General features: G+C 40.5%; 1 protein-coding gene across 2 annotated transcripts in view; it reads left to right on the forward strand.

The window, feature by feature from the left end:
* LOC149160717 (staphylococcal-like nuclease CAN2) overlaps nucleotides 1-18,064 on the forward strand; it is a 64,626-nt gene that overhangs the window by 26,269 nt on the left and 20,293 nt on the right. The window lies entirely within an intron of this gene.

The following is an 18,064-nucleotide window of genomic DNA, read 5'->3' on the forward strand; positions in this document are numbered from 1 at the left end:
GAAACCGCTTGAAGACCTCACTCTTGGTCTTCAAAAAATAAATCCAGGTTCTCCTGGAGTGATCATCAATGAATATAACATAGTACTCATATCCACTCAAGGAAACATGAGACATCCGACCGCTCACATCGGAATGAATCAAATCAAGTATCCCCGTCGCTCTGCTGTCACTGCTGGGAAAAGGGGATTTGGCAAACTTGTCCATCGCACAACCTCTGCAAGTATCAAAGTGATCAGTACTGAAATCTGGGACATCTGTAGTGACCTCCCGCAATGTCCTCAAGGCTCCATGATACATATGTCCCATCTTGCGGTGCCAAATCTCACACAGCTTAGAACTGCTAGCTCTGCTGTCGGCACTACTGCTCAATGCCAAAAGGGGTTGGAATGCAAACTTGTACACCTTTGCATGGCGTACACCTATCACTCTAGCTGAATCAGCTGGAGTGCCCCTGGGATACATCAACACCTGTCCTCCCCTGAACAGTACCTCATATCCTCTGTCCTCCAAAGCTGAGACGGATATGAAGTTCTTCCTCATCCCTGGCACATAAAGAACCTCTGACACCTTCAAGGGAGGTTTGGACTCCCTCTGAAATGTCACTGCCCCCACCCCGACTGCTCTAACAACTCTGTCATCACCGAGTACTACCTCAATATCAGTGCCACTCTCTGAAAGCTCTGAGAAGTACTCACGGACTCCTGTCATATGACGTGAAGCCCCACTGTCCACATACCAGATACCTGAAGATGCTCCGCTAATCGAGGGAAAAGCATGCTCCATCTGAACCTGTGTAGCAGGTGATCCTGCACTAGAGGACTCACATGTAGTGAACGCAAACTCTCGGTCAAAACGACCAGCAAAGTCCTCAATCTCTGCTGAAGCTGCCACGTCCTGGTTCTTCCCCTTCTTTTTCTTCTTCTCCGGACACACAACTGCATAGTGTCCCATCTTTTGACAATTCCAACACTTCACCTTGGAATAGTCCTTCTGTGTGTTCCCCTGTTTACCTTTACCTTTGCCTTTGCCTCCACCACTGCTTGTGGAAGCCTGCTTCTTCCCTTTGCCTTTCTTGCCTCCTGCCACCAGTGCTACATCCTCATCCTGCTCATCTGGCTTGGCTGCCCCAAGCTGACCTTTCCTGATCTCTGTCTGAATGCAATCATCCCAAAACCTCTCCCATGTGGGAAGGGTCTCACGTGCACAAACCCCATCAGCAAAGTTCAACCATGAACGGGGGAGGCCATTCACTGCAATCCGCACCAACTCAGTGGGTGGAATGGCCTCTCCAATCGCTGCCAACTCATCTCTCACATTGGTAATCTTTGTGAGATATCCAGCTGCACTATCATTCCCCATCTTAATGTTCTTCAGCTTCTCCTTCAGGACCATCTTCCGGTTCTCATTGGTACTCTGGTAGAGATTGGACAATGCTGTCCACATCTCATGGGCATTGCTCTTTCCTCTCACATGAGGAAAGCAATGGTCTTTGATTCCGTCTAGAATCAGCCTCTTACCCTTATTGTTCTTCTTTTTATACTCAGCCAACTGAGTAACATCAGTGGGCACAACAACAGGGTTCTGTGCGGTATGCACCATGATATCCCAGACTTCTGCCTCCTCAAAGATACTCTGCATTCTCTCCTTCCAAACACTGTAATTTATATGCCCATCCAGCCTATCCTCCACCCTCAATCCCAATGACATCCTGCTATCCTAAAACTGAAAAAATAGCACTGCTGTAGTAAAGATAAAACTGCTGTTTATAAAAAAATCAGCTTGCTGGAATTTTCTGAGTGAAAAATCAGCAACTGTAATTTTTCCTTTTGCTGTCTCAAACTGCCCTTCAGCACTCAAGCTCTGATACCATGTAGAAATTTATGTTTTCCCACCCCGGTTTTCAGTTTCTCCTTATTTCTCCCATGTAGTTAAATGCCCATTCCCATAACCATACATTTAACAGACTGAAAAAAATAAATATTGCTGAAAACACAAATTCTGGAAATTTTTCAGAATGCTGGAAATTGCAGAATTAAAAATCAGCAATAAAAAACAGCCATTAAAACACATTAAAACACTGATATTTTTGGTCAACTTGACCCTGGAAAAACCCCTTACAACTCTTGGGGAAAACCAGTTTGAGAGCTCTTTTTTATTTCTGAAAATTGCCTTTTTACAGTGAGAATTATTCAACAAAAAATTAGCAAGCAAATTTACAACTTATCTCCTTTCCCGTGCCTCACAGCAATCTGGAAATTACAGCAAACAGGACAGCAATAAATGCTGTACGGCCTCCGTTTTGTGTGCAGAAAAATCAGCAAACTGCTCCTCGATTTTTGTGCAAAAATCTGCTTTTCACTATGTGCTGAATCAGCTGTACAAATCTGTTCAACTGCTGCCTTGGAATGTGTGCCAAGCTGCTGTCTCCTTCTCCTCCCTGCTCAGAAATCTCTCTTGCTCTCCTTCTCCCAATCTGCTCATGAAAGAATGAATGACCTTTTCCTCCTTTTCCTCCTTTAATATAACTCCAAGTGACTTTTGGGTGATCCAAGTGACTTTTGGGTGATCTCTAAATCCAATGGCTGAAATAGATTTAGATCAATGGCTGAGATTAAATGCTCATTTAAATCTCACTTTCTATTTTTTAATTCACCCCACTTTAATAAAGACCCACTTAGTCATTTATTTCCAAAGTCACTTTTTCTTTCTAATTTTTCATTAACTTTATAAAAGTCACTTTAAAATTAGACTTAGTAACTTTATCACTTAAAGTCACTTTTAAATTAGATTTAATTTTATAAAATTATAAAGTCACTTTAGGAGAAAAATTAAATTCTTTTGGACACTTTTCCCTAGGCCAAAGATCAAAGCCTTAGGGAACCACCTGTCCTCCGGTACCAAATTTCAACAAAATAGGGGAGAGCTGAGAGCATGTGTGAATTATTAGATTGTTGTAATCTCCTTTGAATAATAAGATTGCCGATGCCTCTGTTCTAGTGGACGTAGCCCAGATTGGTTGGGTGAACCACGTTAAATCTCTGTGTTATGTTTTTGTGAGGTTTTTGTTTGTGCTGTGTATGTTTCTATTATTTCAGCTGCGCTTTGTTTAGTCTAACAATTTTCACCAAAAGATTGACAGAGCCATGACATGTGTTAAAATTGGCAACTAGGGCCAAAATCCACATGGGTCATGTTATGAAACCAGCTCAAGAAAAAATAGAAAAGATAGATCAACGCCTTAGAATTCAGCCTCTTCGAGGGGGCAACCTCCTTTACATTACATAAATGAACAATTCTTGGATGATTCAAATGACAAAACCTCCTTTCTATATATAGGAGTCTAAGGAGTCACAATATAATCCAGCCGACCTAACAATAATAATATAAAGCCACAAAAATAACAATAGAGGGATTCTATGGGGCACAGAAATAACAATATGGGGGTAATAGGGGCACAACAATATAAATAAGGGGTATAACTACAATAGTAATGGGGTAATCACTAGTATTATAGGGACCCAACATGCCCCTCTCCTTCAAAAAAGTGTTGTCCTCAACGCTTGAGTAGTTCTGGATACTTCTGCATAAAATTCTCATCCTCCCATGTGGAATCTTCAGCGGATAAGTTCTTCCACTTGATAAGATACTCTGAAATTGATCGATTTCGTAGCTGTCGAGTTCTTGTTTCTGTGACTGCTTCCGGTTCCAATATAATTTTTCCTTCCTCGTCAAGTTCTGGCAATATTGTTTGAATTGGGAGCTTGTCGCCTATAACCTTCTTTAAACATGAAACATGGAAAACTGGGTGCAATCGAGAAGCTGCAGGAAGCTCCAATTTGTATGCCATAGTACCAATCTTTTGCAACACCTTGTACGGACCATAATACTTTGGTGATAATTTATTATCCTTCTTAGCTTGCTTTAGGGACATTTGCTTATATGGTTGTAGCCGTAGGAATACCCAATCACCTACATCAAAACTTCTTTCACTGCGATGTTGATCTGCCTGTTGTTTCATTCTATTTTGTGCCAACACGAGGTTATCCTTTAAGAGTTGGAGGACTTGTTGTTGATGTTCGATGTGATGTTCCACTGCCTGAACCTTAGAATTTTCTCTTAAATATGATGTGATGGATGGTGGTTGATACCCATAAAGTGCCATAAATGGGGTCATTTTTGTTGCTGTATGGAAGGAAGTGTTATACCACCATTCAGCCAGAGGCAACCATTTGACCCATTGTGTCTGTTTATCAGATACAAAGCAACGAAGATATCCTTCCAAACATTTGTTTACTATCTCAGTTTGCCCATCAGATTGAGGATGATAAGATGAGCTATGAGCTAACTGAGTACCAAGACAAGAAAATAATTCTGTCCAAAAATTTCCAGTGAAAATGGGATCTCTGTCACTTACAATAATCTTTGGGTTTCCATGTAGCTTTTGAACTGTTTCCATAAATGCAGTAGAAACTGTACTGGCTTTAAATGGATGTGATAATGCACAAAAGTGTGCATACTTGGTAAGTCTGTCAACTACCACCATGATGACACTCTTTCCCTCAGACTTGGGTAAACCTGTGATAAAATCCATTGAAACCTCCTCCCAACGTTGGCTTGGAATGGATAAAGGTTGTAATAGACCCGGTGTCTTAATTGTTTCAACTTTATTTTGTTGGCAAACCAAACATTCCGCCACAAACTTTTGAATATCTGATTTAAGGCCATCCCAAAAAAATTCCTTCTTAACCCTGTGGTAAGTTTTTAAAAATCCTGAGTGCCCTCCTAAGGGAGAAGTGTGCAATTCCATAAGAATCTTTTGTTTTAGCTGGGAATTCTTACAGAGGTATAAGCGATCTTTGTACCATAACGAATCATTTTGCCAGCTAAATGTATCAGAAGTACTGGAATCTTGTTGTAGCTTTCGAATAAGTGCCCACACTTCTTCGTCATTCTTCCATTCCTCCCTTGCTTCGTTTATCCAATCTGGTTGGATAATAGAAATGGCACACAACAATGCTTCCACATCCTCATCCTTTCTTGAGAGTGCATCTGCCACCACATTTTGCTTCCCTTTTTTGTAGATGATTTCAAAGTCATAACCCAACATCTTTGTGACCCACTTTTGTTGCTCTTCAGAGGATAATCTTTGTTCTAAAAAGTATTTAAGGCTATCATGATCCGTTTTTACCTTGAAGTGTCTTCCCATTAGGTAGGGTCGCCATTTCTTAAGTGCATGGAGTATTGCCAACATTTCCTTCTCATAAATAGCTTTGCTTAAAAACTTTCCCTTGATTGGACGACTTTCAAAAGCAATGGGTCTTTCATCTTGCATTAGAACAGCACCAATTCCATTTCCTGAAGCATCACATTCCACAATAAAGGTTTTTGTGAAGTCCGGTGTAGCTAAGACCGGTGCTTGGCACATTGCCTCTTTAAGATGTTCAAAGGCCTTTGTTGCTTCCGGAGTCCATGAAAATGAATCTTTCTTCAATAATGTTGTTAGAGGTGCTGCTATTCTCCCATAATTCTTAACAAACTTGCGATAATACCCTGTCAACCCAAGAAATCCTCGCAGATGCTTTATGGATGTGGGGATTTTCCATTCCTTAATGGCTTTAATTTTGCTAGGGTCTACCTTAACTCCTTCATGAGATACAATATGACCCAAATATTCCACCTCCTGGACTCCAAAGAAACATTTGGATCTTTTTGCATATAATTGTTTCTCCTCCAATAGTTGTAGCACCCTGTCAACATGTTCAACATGATCCTTCCAAGACTTGCTGTAGATTAGTATATCATCAAAAAATACTAACACAAATTTTCTAAGGAATGGTTTGAAAATTGAATTCATCAAACCTTGAAATGTTGAAGGTGCATTGGTAAGGCCAAAAGGCATGACCAAAAATTCATAATGACCCTCATGAGTTCTAAATGCCGTTTTCGGAATGTCTTCAATCTTCATTCTGATTTGATGATATCCCGAACGAAGATCCAACTTGGTGAAGTAAATTGATCCATGCAATTCATCCAGTAATTCATCAATGACAGGAATGGGGAACTTATCTTTAATAGTGAGCTTGTTGAGCTCCCTATAATCTGGACACATGCGCCATGATCCATCCTTCTTGTGCACCAATACTACTGGAGCTGAGAAAGAACTTTGACTCGGTTGAATTATACCAGCCTCTAGCATTTCTGCAACCATACGTTCAATTTCACTTTTTTGGACATAGGGATATCTGTACGGCCTGATGTTTGGAGGAACACTTCCTGGAATCAGATGAATAGCATGATCATGATCACGCATAGGTGGGAGACCTTTGGGAGTCTCAAATACCTTGGAATGATTGTCCAGGACTTTTTGGAGATCTGGAGAAATAGATGATTCCAATGTGGAAACATCTAGCGAACATAATTGTGCAATTACACCTCTTTGCTCCTTTTTTAGAAGCTTTGTCATGCCATTAGAGCTGATTATCTTTCCTGGTTTCCCTGCAATACCCCTTAATTCAACTTCCTTTCCTTCCGTAGAAAATTTGATGAAAAGTTCTTGAAAATTAAAAGCTATTGTACCCAAGGATTGTAGCCATTGGACTCCTAGTACAACATCAGCACCTCCCATTGGAATGGAAAGCATTGGGCTAGTCAATACATATTCTCCCATGGATAGCTTGATATTATGGCACTTTCCAGAGCAATTTATTGTTCCTCCATTTGCAATCATCACTTGACACTCTGGTGCTGGATATAGGAAGCAATTCAATTCTTTTGCTACCCTACAATGAATAAAATTGTGGGTGCTTCCTGAATCAATCAACACTATTACCTTTTTCTTCTTGATTTGTCCTTCTATCTTGATGGTTTGAGGAGTGGTAATTCCCGCCAATGCATTACAAGATATGGTCGGATTTATTTGTTCTTCATCTAGGCTTTGTTCCTGGAGTATATCCTCTTCTTTTGACCTTTCTTGCTCCTTTTCTTCTTCCTCTTCACAATCTATGTAGAATAATTTCTTCTCAGCACACTTATGACCTTTTGTGTATTTGCTATCACAATTGTAACAAAGCCCTTTTGCTCTTTTTTCTTCCAATTGTTGTGGTGTCAACCTTGTAGGTTGTGGAAGACTAGGGGCAACAACACTTCCGTCTTTATAGTTGTGAGTGGTATGCTTCCTAGTTGCCATAATTTTGCTTTCCATTTTTCTTGCTAACCTGAATGCCTTCTCTAATGAATCAGGTTCCCAAAGGCGAACATCATGTTGGATATTATCCTTTAAAGACCCTATGAACACATCAATCCTATGCTCCTCTGGAATATCTTTTACCCTTATGTTCAATTTTTGGAACTCCTCAATGTGCTCCATTATTGAACCCTTTTGTTTGAGACTTATCAATTGGCTAAAAAAAGTGTTGCTTTTTGTATCCTCATAATGTGCTATCAATTCTTCCGTAAAAATTGCCCAAGTGATAAATTGTTTACGAGAACAAAGCCATTGATACCATACAAACTGATTTGGTTCCAAATATACAGTTGCCATACGTACCTTTTGTGTGTTTTGCACATTATTGAGATCGAAAAATTGCTCCATCTGTAATATCCATGTGGCGGGATCCTTGCCATCAAACTTCCTCATATCGATTTTTGGAATATGGTGATTCTTCGATCCAACATTAGCATCTATGGAATCATGATTAACATTTCTTTTGTTCTCATCATGAGTTTCCTTTAGTACCCTTTCACCCTTAGGGACCATTTCTTGTAGCAACTTATTCATATTTATCTTCAATTCGTCCATGTCTGTCTTCAAATCTATCTTCAAATCATCCATCTTAGCTTCCACGTCAATCATCTTAGCTTCTATGCCTTTCTTTAAACATCCATCTTAGCTTCTACACCTTTCTTTAAACCATCCATCTTAGCTTCTACATCTTTCTTTAAACCATCCATCTTAGATTCTGTTCCTTTTTGTGCAAGGGACAGTTGTTGCACTTGGTCTTGTAATTTTGATATATCATGTTGCATTTTTTCCTCTTCTTCATGAGTCATGCTAGAGCTTTCAGGTTCCTTACTAGGTGTTTGCATTTTCTTTCCTCGGGGCATCAGTTACCGATAATAATGCTCTACTATGCCCTTTGAATTCCTTCAAAATAAATTTTCAAACCAAGCTTAAGCAAAAATTTAAGAAAATCTACACACCTTTTTTCACTTTGTAGGAGCTCGATATTGCCTCTGATGTATCTCTGTACTTTCCAATCATCTAGTTCTGAATTTGTGATCTGTAGTAGCCCTCTGTGTCCTCTTTCCAATGCCACAAGTCTGACCCAAATTGGATTCTCCAAGGAAGAGTTATGTGAAATCTCCCACAGTGACTTGCTTTTAGACTAGTTCAGTAGAGCGAACTTGTATGACGTGCCACGAGTCACTGTTTCAACCTTTGGATCTAAAACTCGCATACAAGAAACTACAGTCCGTCCTCTTTCTGTACCTTCTTACGAAATTTCAATCCGATCCCCAGAGAAAAAGTTATGACGATTTTCCCCAGGTCACCTGTTTTGAATGTAATTCAGGAGTCTGCAAAAAGACCAACTTCCTCAGATCATATCTCCGCAAATATCGCGTAAAAGCTCTGAAATTCGGACCCAAGGTTCAGCACGATTTCTTCTCAAATGGGTTTTTTTTGCGACTTCTGAAACGTCACAGAAAAAATTTATAGCGAAAATGCCACGATGACCTGTTTGGAGCAGCGAAACCCTAGAATCCAAAGCTCTGATACCAAATGTTATGAAACCAGCTCAAGAAAAGATAGAAAAGATAGATCAACGCCTTAGAATTCAGCCTCTTCGAGGGGGCAACCTCCTTTACATTACATAAATGAACAATTCTTTGATGATTCAAATGACAAAACCTCCTTTCTATATATAGGAGTCTAAGGAGTCACAATATAATCCAGCCGACCTAACAATAATAATATAAAGCCACAAAAATAACAATAGAGGGATTCTATGGGGCACATAAATAACAATATGGGGATAATAGGGGCACAACAATATAAATAAGGGGTATAACTACAATAGTAATGGGGTAATCACTAGTATTATAGGGACCCAACAGGTCATCTTATTTATGACAGCTGATATTTTTCTTGGATTCCTCTCTCCGAGAGGTGTAGAATTGATCTAAAAATCATCCGATTCCAACATGTAAAAATGAAGATATGAATTTATTTGTATTATTGACAAATTGTCAAGGTCGGCGAGCGAGCAAAACAGACATTCAAACCCCCAGCTCATCCTCAACATTGCATATAAAAGGAGGAGACCTCAAGTCATTTTATTATCATCTCATCTTCACTCATCTCTATCTCCTCACTTGATTGGGTACGCAAATCTAGTAGTTGTCTCTCACACGTGCGAAGGAAAGGAGGACATTTTCTGTTTGACTGCATTGACCAGCGTTGACATCCTCTTGACTACGGATTTGGGTGAGAACCTTCTCCTTGGCAGGCTGCAAATCTGGGCACTGAAATCGAGGTGATTTGACCTCCCATTTGACCAGTGTTGACTACCCTAGATCTGGCCGCAATTTGACTTTCGTTGACCAACATTTGACTGGACTTTTTCAGATTGTTTTGGACTGTTTGGGTTTGCTATTGGAGGCCGAAGTTGATTGGGTTTGATCGAGCTGCTTAGAGGAAGAATTTTGCCCTGTTTGACCAACATTGACTTTTCTGGTTAGGGCTTTTCTGTTGTTGTCATAAATTATCATATTTGTAAATTTGTACTATCTCTCTCTGTTGAACTATTGAAGAATATAAGAAGAATTGATCAAGGGTTTCCCCACATTGGGGTTTGTCCCTGGCTGGTGCCACATCTTGTGTCCTCTTGTCTTGGCTTGTCTTCTACTGTTTATGTTTATGTTCTATCTACATTTTACTATCATGCTGATGTGATTGCTAAACTGGATATTGATATTGGGCTAATAAAGAAATTGAAGTAAATTGCTCTTAAGCATAGAACATACCATTGTTACCTAAAATTAACATGGTATCAAAGCTGAGGTGAAGACAAAGCCCAAGCAAGAGTGAAAGAGCAATCATTGAAGACAGTTGGACAAGGACAAAAGGCTCAATGGGTTCCTCATCCCACTTCCCGGCTAAAGACAAGCTCCGTGAAAAGTCTGACTATCATGGATGGAAGATGTCTCTTGATCTGACCTTGGAAGAACAAGAAGTGTTGGATTATGTGAAGGGTAAAATCCCTAAGCCTCCTTCAAATGCATTGGCTGCTACAAAGACCAAGTACAATAAAGCTGAAGTCAAAGCGAAGAAGATTATCAGAGATTCCATTGACAAGCGTCTGGTGGCCTACATCTCCGATTTGAACACCTCCAAGGAGATCTACGACAGGTTGGTCAGCATGTTCAAGGTTAGTGATGCAAATCAAATTTTATTTCTCAAAAATAAGTTGAAGGATATTAAGAAGGGCAAGGACGAGGATATTCAATCCTACTTCTTAAGGATCATTGAGATCAAGAATGATCTACTTTCGATTGGAGAGGTCATTCCTGACAGGGAACTTACTATCACTACCCTTGGAGGACTCCCACCCGAGTGGTATATATTTAGAACCACTATTCTTAATAATGATCAAATTCCAGGGTTTGAAGAATTGACGTTGAGATGCATTCAAGAAGAAACAAGAATGGTGGAGCAAGAAATGCCTTCTAATTGAAGTAACCCCATTGTTTTCTCTGCTCATGCCAAAAGGAGAAACAATGCAGGGTCTAAAGGTCATTTCAATGGAAAGATTGGATCTAAGGGTGGAAGGAAGGGCATATGCTTGTTTGCAATAAGTTTGGGCACTATGCAAGGGAGTGTCCAAATAGAAGGGACACATCACATGATGATGATCACAATCATTCCAGGGGCAACTTCAACAACAATCAAAGGAATGGTAGGTTCAATTTCAAAGGAAAAAGGAATGCAGGACATCAAGGAAATGGTCAACCCTCCAAGAAAGCAAGGGACTCCAGGTATGAAGAATCAAATGTTGTTAACAATAAACAAAAGGAATACTATCTTATATCGACCCTCTCCACTACCTCTCCACGGACACTTTGGGGAATTGGCTAATTGATAGTGGCGCCTCAAGGCACTTCACTGGATACAAGGAAGCTCTCTCTAATTTGATAGAGAAGGAGACAAACTTGGAGATTATCCTTGGAGACAATGCCACCTATCCCGTAAAGGGAGTAGTGAATGTTACCCTTCAATTGAATCAAAGTAACACTATTCATTTACAAGAAGTTCTATATGTACTTGATCTCAAGAAGAACTTGGTGCCCATTTCGGCGATGGAAGACAAAGGATACAAGGTGGCGTTCATCGATGGAAAGGTACGTGTTTGGAAAAGGAATTTTAAAGATGCTTTTACTCTTGGATTCAGGGTTGACACTTTATATCAAATTGGAGGAAGTCCATTGGGAGCCATGTGTTGTGACTCATCTCTACAATCTGAACTATGGCACCGGAGGTTTGCCCACCTTCATTATAAGGCCCTACCTGATGTGAGACAGATGGTGACAGGTATGCCCGAGTTCAAAGTAGAGCATGAAGGTGTATGTCCGGGATGTGCCGAAGGAAAACTTACAAGGGGACCATTCCCCTCAAGTAATAGCAAGACCACAGATATATTGCAGTTGATCCACTCCGACATATCTGGTATGATGCCTGTAAACTCTTTGGGAGGATACTTATATTATCTCACCTTTACGGATGATTATTCTCGCAAGACTTGGATCTACTTCTTGAAAAAGAAGGATGAAGTGTTCACCTGGTTCCGTCACTTCAAAGCCATGATCGAAAATCAATCTGAGAAGAGAATCAAGATATTGAGGACTAATAATGGGACTAAGTACGAATCAAATGAATTCCATGATTATTGCAGAGAAGCTGGCATTAAGAGGGAGACTACAACACCATACACTCCTGAGCAGAATGGTGTGGCTGAAAGGAAGAATCGTACTATTGTAGAAGTTGTTTGTGCCATGCTTCATGATCAAGGGCTTCCAAAGTTTCTATGGGCCGAAGCTGCAAATACCACTATGTATGTTCAAAACCGATGCCCTCATCAAGCGTTGGACTCCAAGACTGCCGAAGAAATATTCACTGGTAAGAAACTCGATGTCTCTCATTTTAGAATTTTCGGAAGTCTGGTATATTTTCATGTGCCGAAAGAGAAAAGAAGCAAATTGGGTGCATCAAGGAAGAAAGGAATCTTTGTGGGCTATAGTGAAAATTCTAAGGGTTATAGAATTTATGTGGTTGGTCAAAGGGAAGTTGAGATAAGTCATGATGTCACCTTTGACGAAGATATGGCCCTTAGCAAGATCAACAACCTTCCTATCCCAAGGAAGGACAAAGAAGCTGACACCGGAAAACAGGGTGAAAAAGAGGACAAGACGATGCCTGATGTTGATGAACCTATGGATCCTATTGATCCTCCTCCCCAAGAGCCCTCCTCCTCCAAGAGGAGACCCTCATGGCTTAGGGAGACTCTCGAAGATGCCGAGAGACATATTGCACCAAGGGGGACTTTCCATGAGAGCAAGAAGCCGAACAGGTATCAAGGATACTTGACCGTCATGAGCACTATCATTCAAAATGAGCCTTCATCATTTGAAGAAGCTGTGAAGCAACAAGTATGGAAGGATGCTACGAATGAAAAATATGAGTCTATTATGAAGAATGATGTTTGGGATGTGGTCCCTAGACCCCAGGAAAAATCAGTTGTCACCTCTAAGTGGCTCTACAAAATCAAGCGTGGAGCTAATGGAAGTGCAAAAAAGTTCAAGGCTCGTTTTGTTGCCTGAGGCTTCTCTCAAAAGGAAGGTGTAGATTACAATGAGATATTTGCACCTGTTGCTCGATACACCACCATCCACTCGATCATAGCCCTTGCTGCCTCGCAAGGATGGAACCTACATTAGATGGATGTCAAGACTGCTTTCTTGCATGGTTCGATCGAAAAGGAAGTTTATGTGGAACAATCCGAGGGGTTTGAGGTTCATGACCAGGAATCTCATGTATGCGGGTTGAAGAAAGCTCTCTATGGCTTGAATCAAGCACCCTGGGCTTGGTATGAGAGGATTGATAGCTATCTGATGAAGCTGACATTCACTAGAAGTGAATCCGATCCGAACCTTTACTTTAAGGTTGAAGATGATAAATCTCTCATACTAGTACTTTATGTGGATGACCTCTTTCTGACAGGTGCATGCCCTCTCATTCACAAATGTAAGAGGGAGTTGGCTTCTAAATTTGAGATGAAGGACCTAGGATTGATGCACGACTTCCTAAGGTTGGAGGTCTGGCAAAACCTAGAAGAAATTTTCCTATCTCAAGGAAAATATTTTGTGAAGATATTGGAAAGATTTGGGATGGTGGACGCAAGCATATGACTACCCCGATGGAACTTAACTTCAAGAAGTTATGTGGTAGTGTGGCTAGACCTGAATTGGGAAATGCCTCTGAGTATTGTCAACTCATAGGAGCACTGATGTTCTTAGTGAACTCCCGTCTGGACATATGTTTTGCAGTTAATACGTTGAGCCAATATATGGCTGAGCTTCATCATATACATTGGATTGGTGCCAAGAATCTTCTGAGATATCTTCGGGGCACAATTACTCATGGACAGAGATACACTGTCGGAGATTTGAGGCTGCATGGTTATTCTGATGCTGATTGGGCTAGCAATGTGGTGGATCGCAAGAGCACTTCTGGGTGTTGTTTTTCTTTGGGTTCTGCTTCGATATCTTGGATGAGCAGGAAGTAGAAATTTGTTGCCTTGAGCACCGCCGAGGCCGAATACATAACTGCTAGTATGGCCTCATGTGAAGTTGTCTGCTTGAGAAAGCTCTTCAGTGAGTTTTTTGGACATGTGCTAGATACCACCGTGATCCTCTGCTACAACCAGAGTCGGATCCGATTATCAGAGAATCCCGTGTTTCATGATTGCTCCAAGCATATAGATATCAGGTACCACTTTATCCGGGATATGGTACATTGAGGAGCAATAAGGCTCCATCACATTGGGACTGATGAGCAGGTCGTCGATATTCTGACAAAGCCCCTAGGGAAGTTCAAGTTCTTGGCCTTCTGAGAACGACTTGGAGTCGTGGAGAGACCCTCTTCTGAGGGTCCTGTATGATATGGACATTGAGCTCTAGGAGCTCCGGGGGGATTGGGGTGCTTCTTGGAGCGATGAGCAACCATAGGGTAAGTGGTTCAACCTTCCCCTAGTGGTTTGTTGTGTACAAGGTGAGTGGTTCAACCTTCCCTTGTGATACCCTATGGCGACATGTACACAGGATGAGTGGTTCATCCTTATCCTGCTAAGACATCCTACGCATGCAGTCTGAGACTCATGGGAAGTACCTCTCATCTGGCCAATGAGTAGGGAAATGAGTATAGGGACCATAGTACTACCGATAGACGCATCGTGTACTGCTGTACTCCCTATGCTAGGATGACCGATATTGATCTAGGATCAATTGGAACTGACTTCGAGTCAGTAAGAGTGGTATGACACACTCTCTTTTGATTGGAACTGACTTCAGGTCAGTAAGAGTGGTATGAGACACTCTCTTTTCTAGGACTGACTTTGGGTCAATAGAGAATGGTATGATACATTCTCGATCACTTCTTCTTCTTCATAGTTCAGCAGAGCAGAGCAGTGCATTGATGGCAGAGATAGTACTGACTGGCAGATGGATTAGCAGATGGAGTTCTCCCTAGTTGAGAGGGAGTGTTAAAATTGGCAACTAGGGCCAAACTCCACAGATCCGGTAACATAGTATAAAAGGAGATCTCAAGTCATTTTATTGTCATCTCATCTTCACTCATCTCTCTCTCCTCACTTGATTGGGTACGCAAATCTAGCAGTTGTCTCTCACACGTGCAAAGGAAAGGAAGACATTTTCTGTTTGACTGCGTTGACCAGCGTTTACCTCCTCTTGACTGCGGATTTGGGTGAGGACCTTCTCCTTGGCAGGCTGCAAATCTGGGCACTGAAATCGAGGTGATTTGACCTCCCATTTGACCAGCGTTGACTGCCCTAGATCTGGCTACAGTTTGACTTTCGTTGACCAGCATTTGACTGGACTTTTTCAGACTATTTTGGACTGTTTGGGTTTGCTGTTGGATGCCAAAGTTGACTGGGTTTGACCAAGTTTATTAGAGGAAGAATTCTGCCCTATTTGACCAGCGTTGACTTTTCTGGTTAGGGCTTTTCTGTGTTGGCATTATGATGCATGTGTTGTACTTGATGGCAAACAACTCATAGAAGATCAACTCACTTATATATATCTAGATGAATCTACAGAAGAGATATCAGATGACAATTCTCAGTATGACAAGTCTAAAGGGGAGATTGTTGGCATTATGATACATATGTTGTCCTTGATGGCAAATCACACAAATGATAAATTATAGTGCAGCAAATTTATTTGATAAATTATAGTGCAACAAAGTTTCCTTCGTGTAGAGAAAAGTTCACGCACTTTTATGCAGAGAAAAGTTTATTCCATGTAGAGAAAAGTTCACGCACTTTTATGCAGAGAAGAGTTTATTCCATGTAGAGAAAAGTTCACGCACTTTTATGCAGAGAAGAGTTTATTCCATGTAGAGAAAAGTTCACGCACTTTTATGCAGAGAAGAGTTTATTCCATGTAGAGAAAAGTTCACGCACTTTTATGCAGAGAAGAGTTTATTTCATGTAGAGAAATGTTCACGCACTTTTATGCAGAGAAAAGTTTATTTCATGTAGAGAAAAGTTTACGCACTTTCATGCAAGAGAAAAGTTCACACACTTTCATGGTTGGTTCATGGTATTAGTCCGACAGTTTTTGATCCTATGGTTTTGGCCCGTGGTATTGCATCCAAAACTGTTGATCTCACGCACTTTCATGGTTGGTTCATGGTATTAGTCCGACAGTTTTTGATCCTATGGTTTTGGTCTGTGGTATTGCATCCAAAAGTGTTGATCTCACGCACTTTCATGGTTGGTTCATGGTATTAGTCCAACAGTTTTTTTGATCTTATGGTTTTGGACCGTGGTATTGAGAAAGGACTAAGGCTATAAAAGAGGAAGGAGATCATTTGGCAAAGCATCATCTTAATTATTGAATATCTGATAAAGTGCTAGATCTGGAATACTGTGATTGGGTTATGGTGCAGATCTGGATCTGAGCTAAAGAGGGATCTCACCGGTTGATGGAGAACAAGATCTAAGGATAGATCGGGATCAAATGGTTTGAAATGAACTATCTCTATATATTTGATTATGCTTATTCTAGATTTGTATATTGAAAAATGATTTGAACTGGGTATAACTTAAGTTTGAAATCGTTGCAAGTCATGTTTGAATATTTATAGATCTGTACATGGGTTGGCTTGGGTGTAAGCGCGTATATATGCAGGTTTGGTTCATTGTAGTAGCGTATACAATTTGAGCTATGATATTTGAAGTCACAGGTGGTTCTGGTTGTTGATGGGTTTTGATGACAGTTTAAAGGTGTCAGTATTCTGCATATCCTGTTTGGTTGATTGTGTTTAGCTTCAGTATTGATGGATGAGAACTAATATTGGATCAGGATCATAATGACTCATATTTGCGTGATCTGATGGACTAGATCTGGGTGCTAACACATATATTATCCTTGTATATGTATTGATCTGGTGTTTGGGTGATTCAGAAGATTGATTGATTATGTGCTTCAATGATATTAATGGGTCCAGTATGAAAATTGGATGAAACGTGGCCTTTCAGATTATGTGTTGTGCTTCAGGAATATCCAGTCTGAAAATGTATGAAACGTGGTATCTGGAGGAGAGAAGATTGTAGGCCGGCACCTACGTACTAGTATCTTAGCTAGTACAAGAGCTAAGGGGGTAGTAGCTCCCTTCCAGTAGCAGTTGAAAACTTTGGAGCATTGTAGCAGGTAGCAGGCTGCGTACTAGTAAATGGATTGGCTAGTACAAGAACTATGGGGGTTGTAGCTCCCTTCTAGGAGAGACTGGAGAACGAGAGAGGGTTGTAGCTCTCTGCAGGTAGAAGCTTGCGTACTGGTATAAGACCTGCACCAATACATAAATATTGTAAAAGGATTTTCTTATTAAGAAAAAGATTGAGATGACTTGCAGTAGGTGGTTTTCTCCCACATTGGGTTTCCACCTTATATCATGGTGTTCATGTGTGTGGCTTATGTGTGATGATCTGTTCTATTTTACTGTACCTGTTTACTGTTAATATAGTTGATAATGTTCTAATGCACTCATTAAGGATCAACTAACTGAATCATAAGAAGTTGTGGAAGTAGCATATATGAATCTGAATATGGAAATGAAAAAGTTTTATTGATGTGATAATACTGATTCACCCCCCCCTCTCAGTATTATTTCCAACAATTGGGATCAGAGCAGGTCCTTTGGTAGAAGCTTGATCGCTTGAAGGAGATCCGTGGAACTATGGGAAAGAAGCTTAAGAAGAAAGCACCTAAGAAGAAGAAGACATCTCAAAAGAACTATGACAGTGGGAGAATCGATTGGGGATTAGGTATAAGAAGCTCTTCAGGTTCAGAATCAGATTCAGAATCATTTCATAATGAAGATGAACTATCAGGTATGAATTTGCTATCCTCTGATGTTCCAGCTATCTATCCATTTGGAAAAGATGAAAGTGATAGTGAAGCAACTGAATTTGCTTTTATGGGTGAGCAAGAAAAGTATCAAATAGAGGAAGTATTTAGAAGGCTTACAGACAAAATTAAAGATCAACAAGATCTATTGAACAAAAGGGAATGTGCTTTCAAAGAAGAAGTTACCAAACTAAAAGCTCAATCAGAGGAAGGAAACAAGGTAAGAAAGTTACTCAAGGACAAGGAAAATCAATGTCAAAAGTTGCAGGGTGAAGTGACATCATTAAGAGATGAAGTCAATGAAAGAAGCACAACCATCAAGAAACTCAGAGATAGATCCAGTTACTATGAAAGTCTTGAAGC

Source organism: Pinus tabuliformis, chromosome 5_2, assembly GCF_031772625.1.
Source record: "Pinus tabuliformis cultivar Carrire ecotype Pingquan chromosome 5_2, CPIR1, whole genome shotgun sequence".
Lineage (NCBI taxonomy): Eukaryota > Viridiplantae > Streptophyta > Pinopsida > Pinales > Pinaceae > Pinus > Pinus tabuliformis.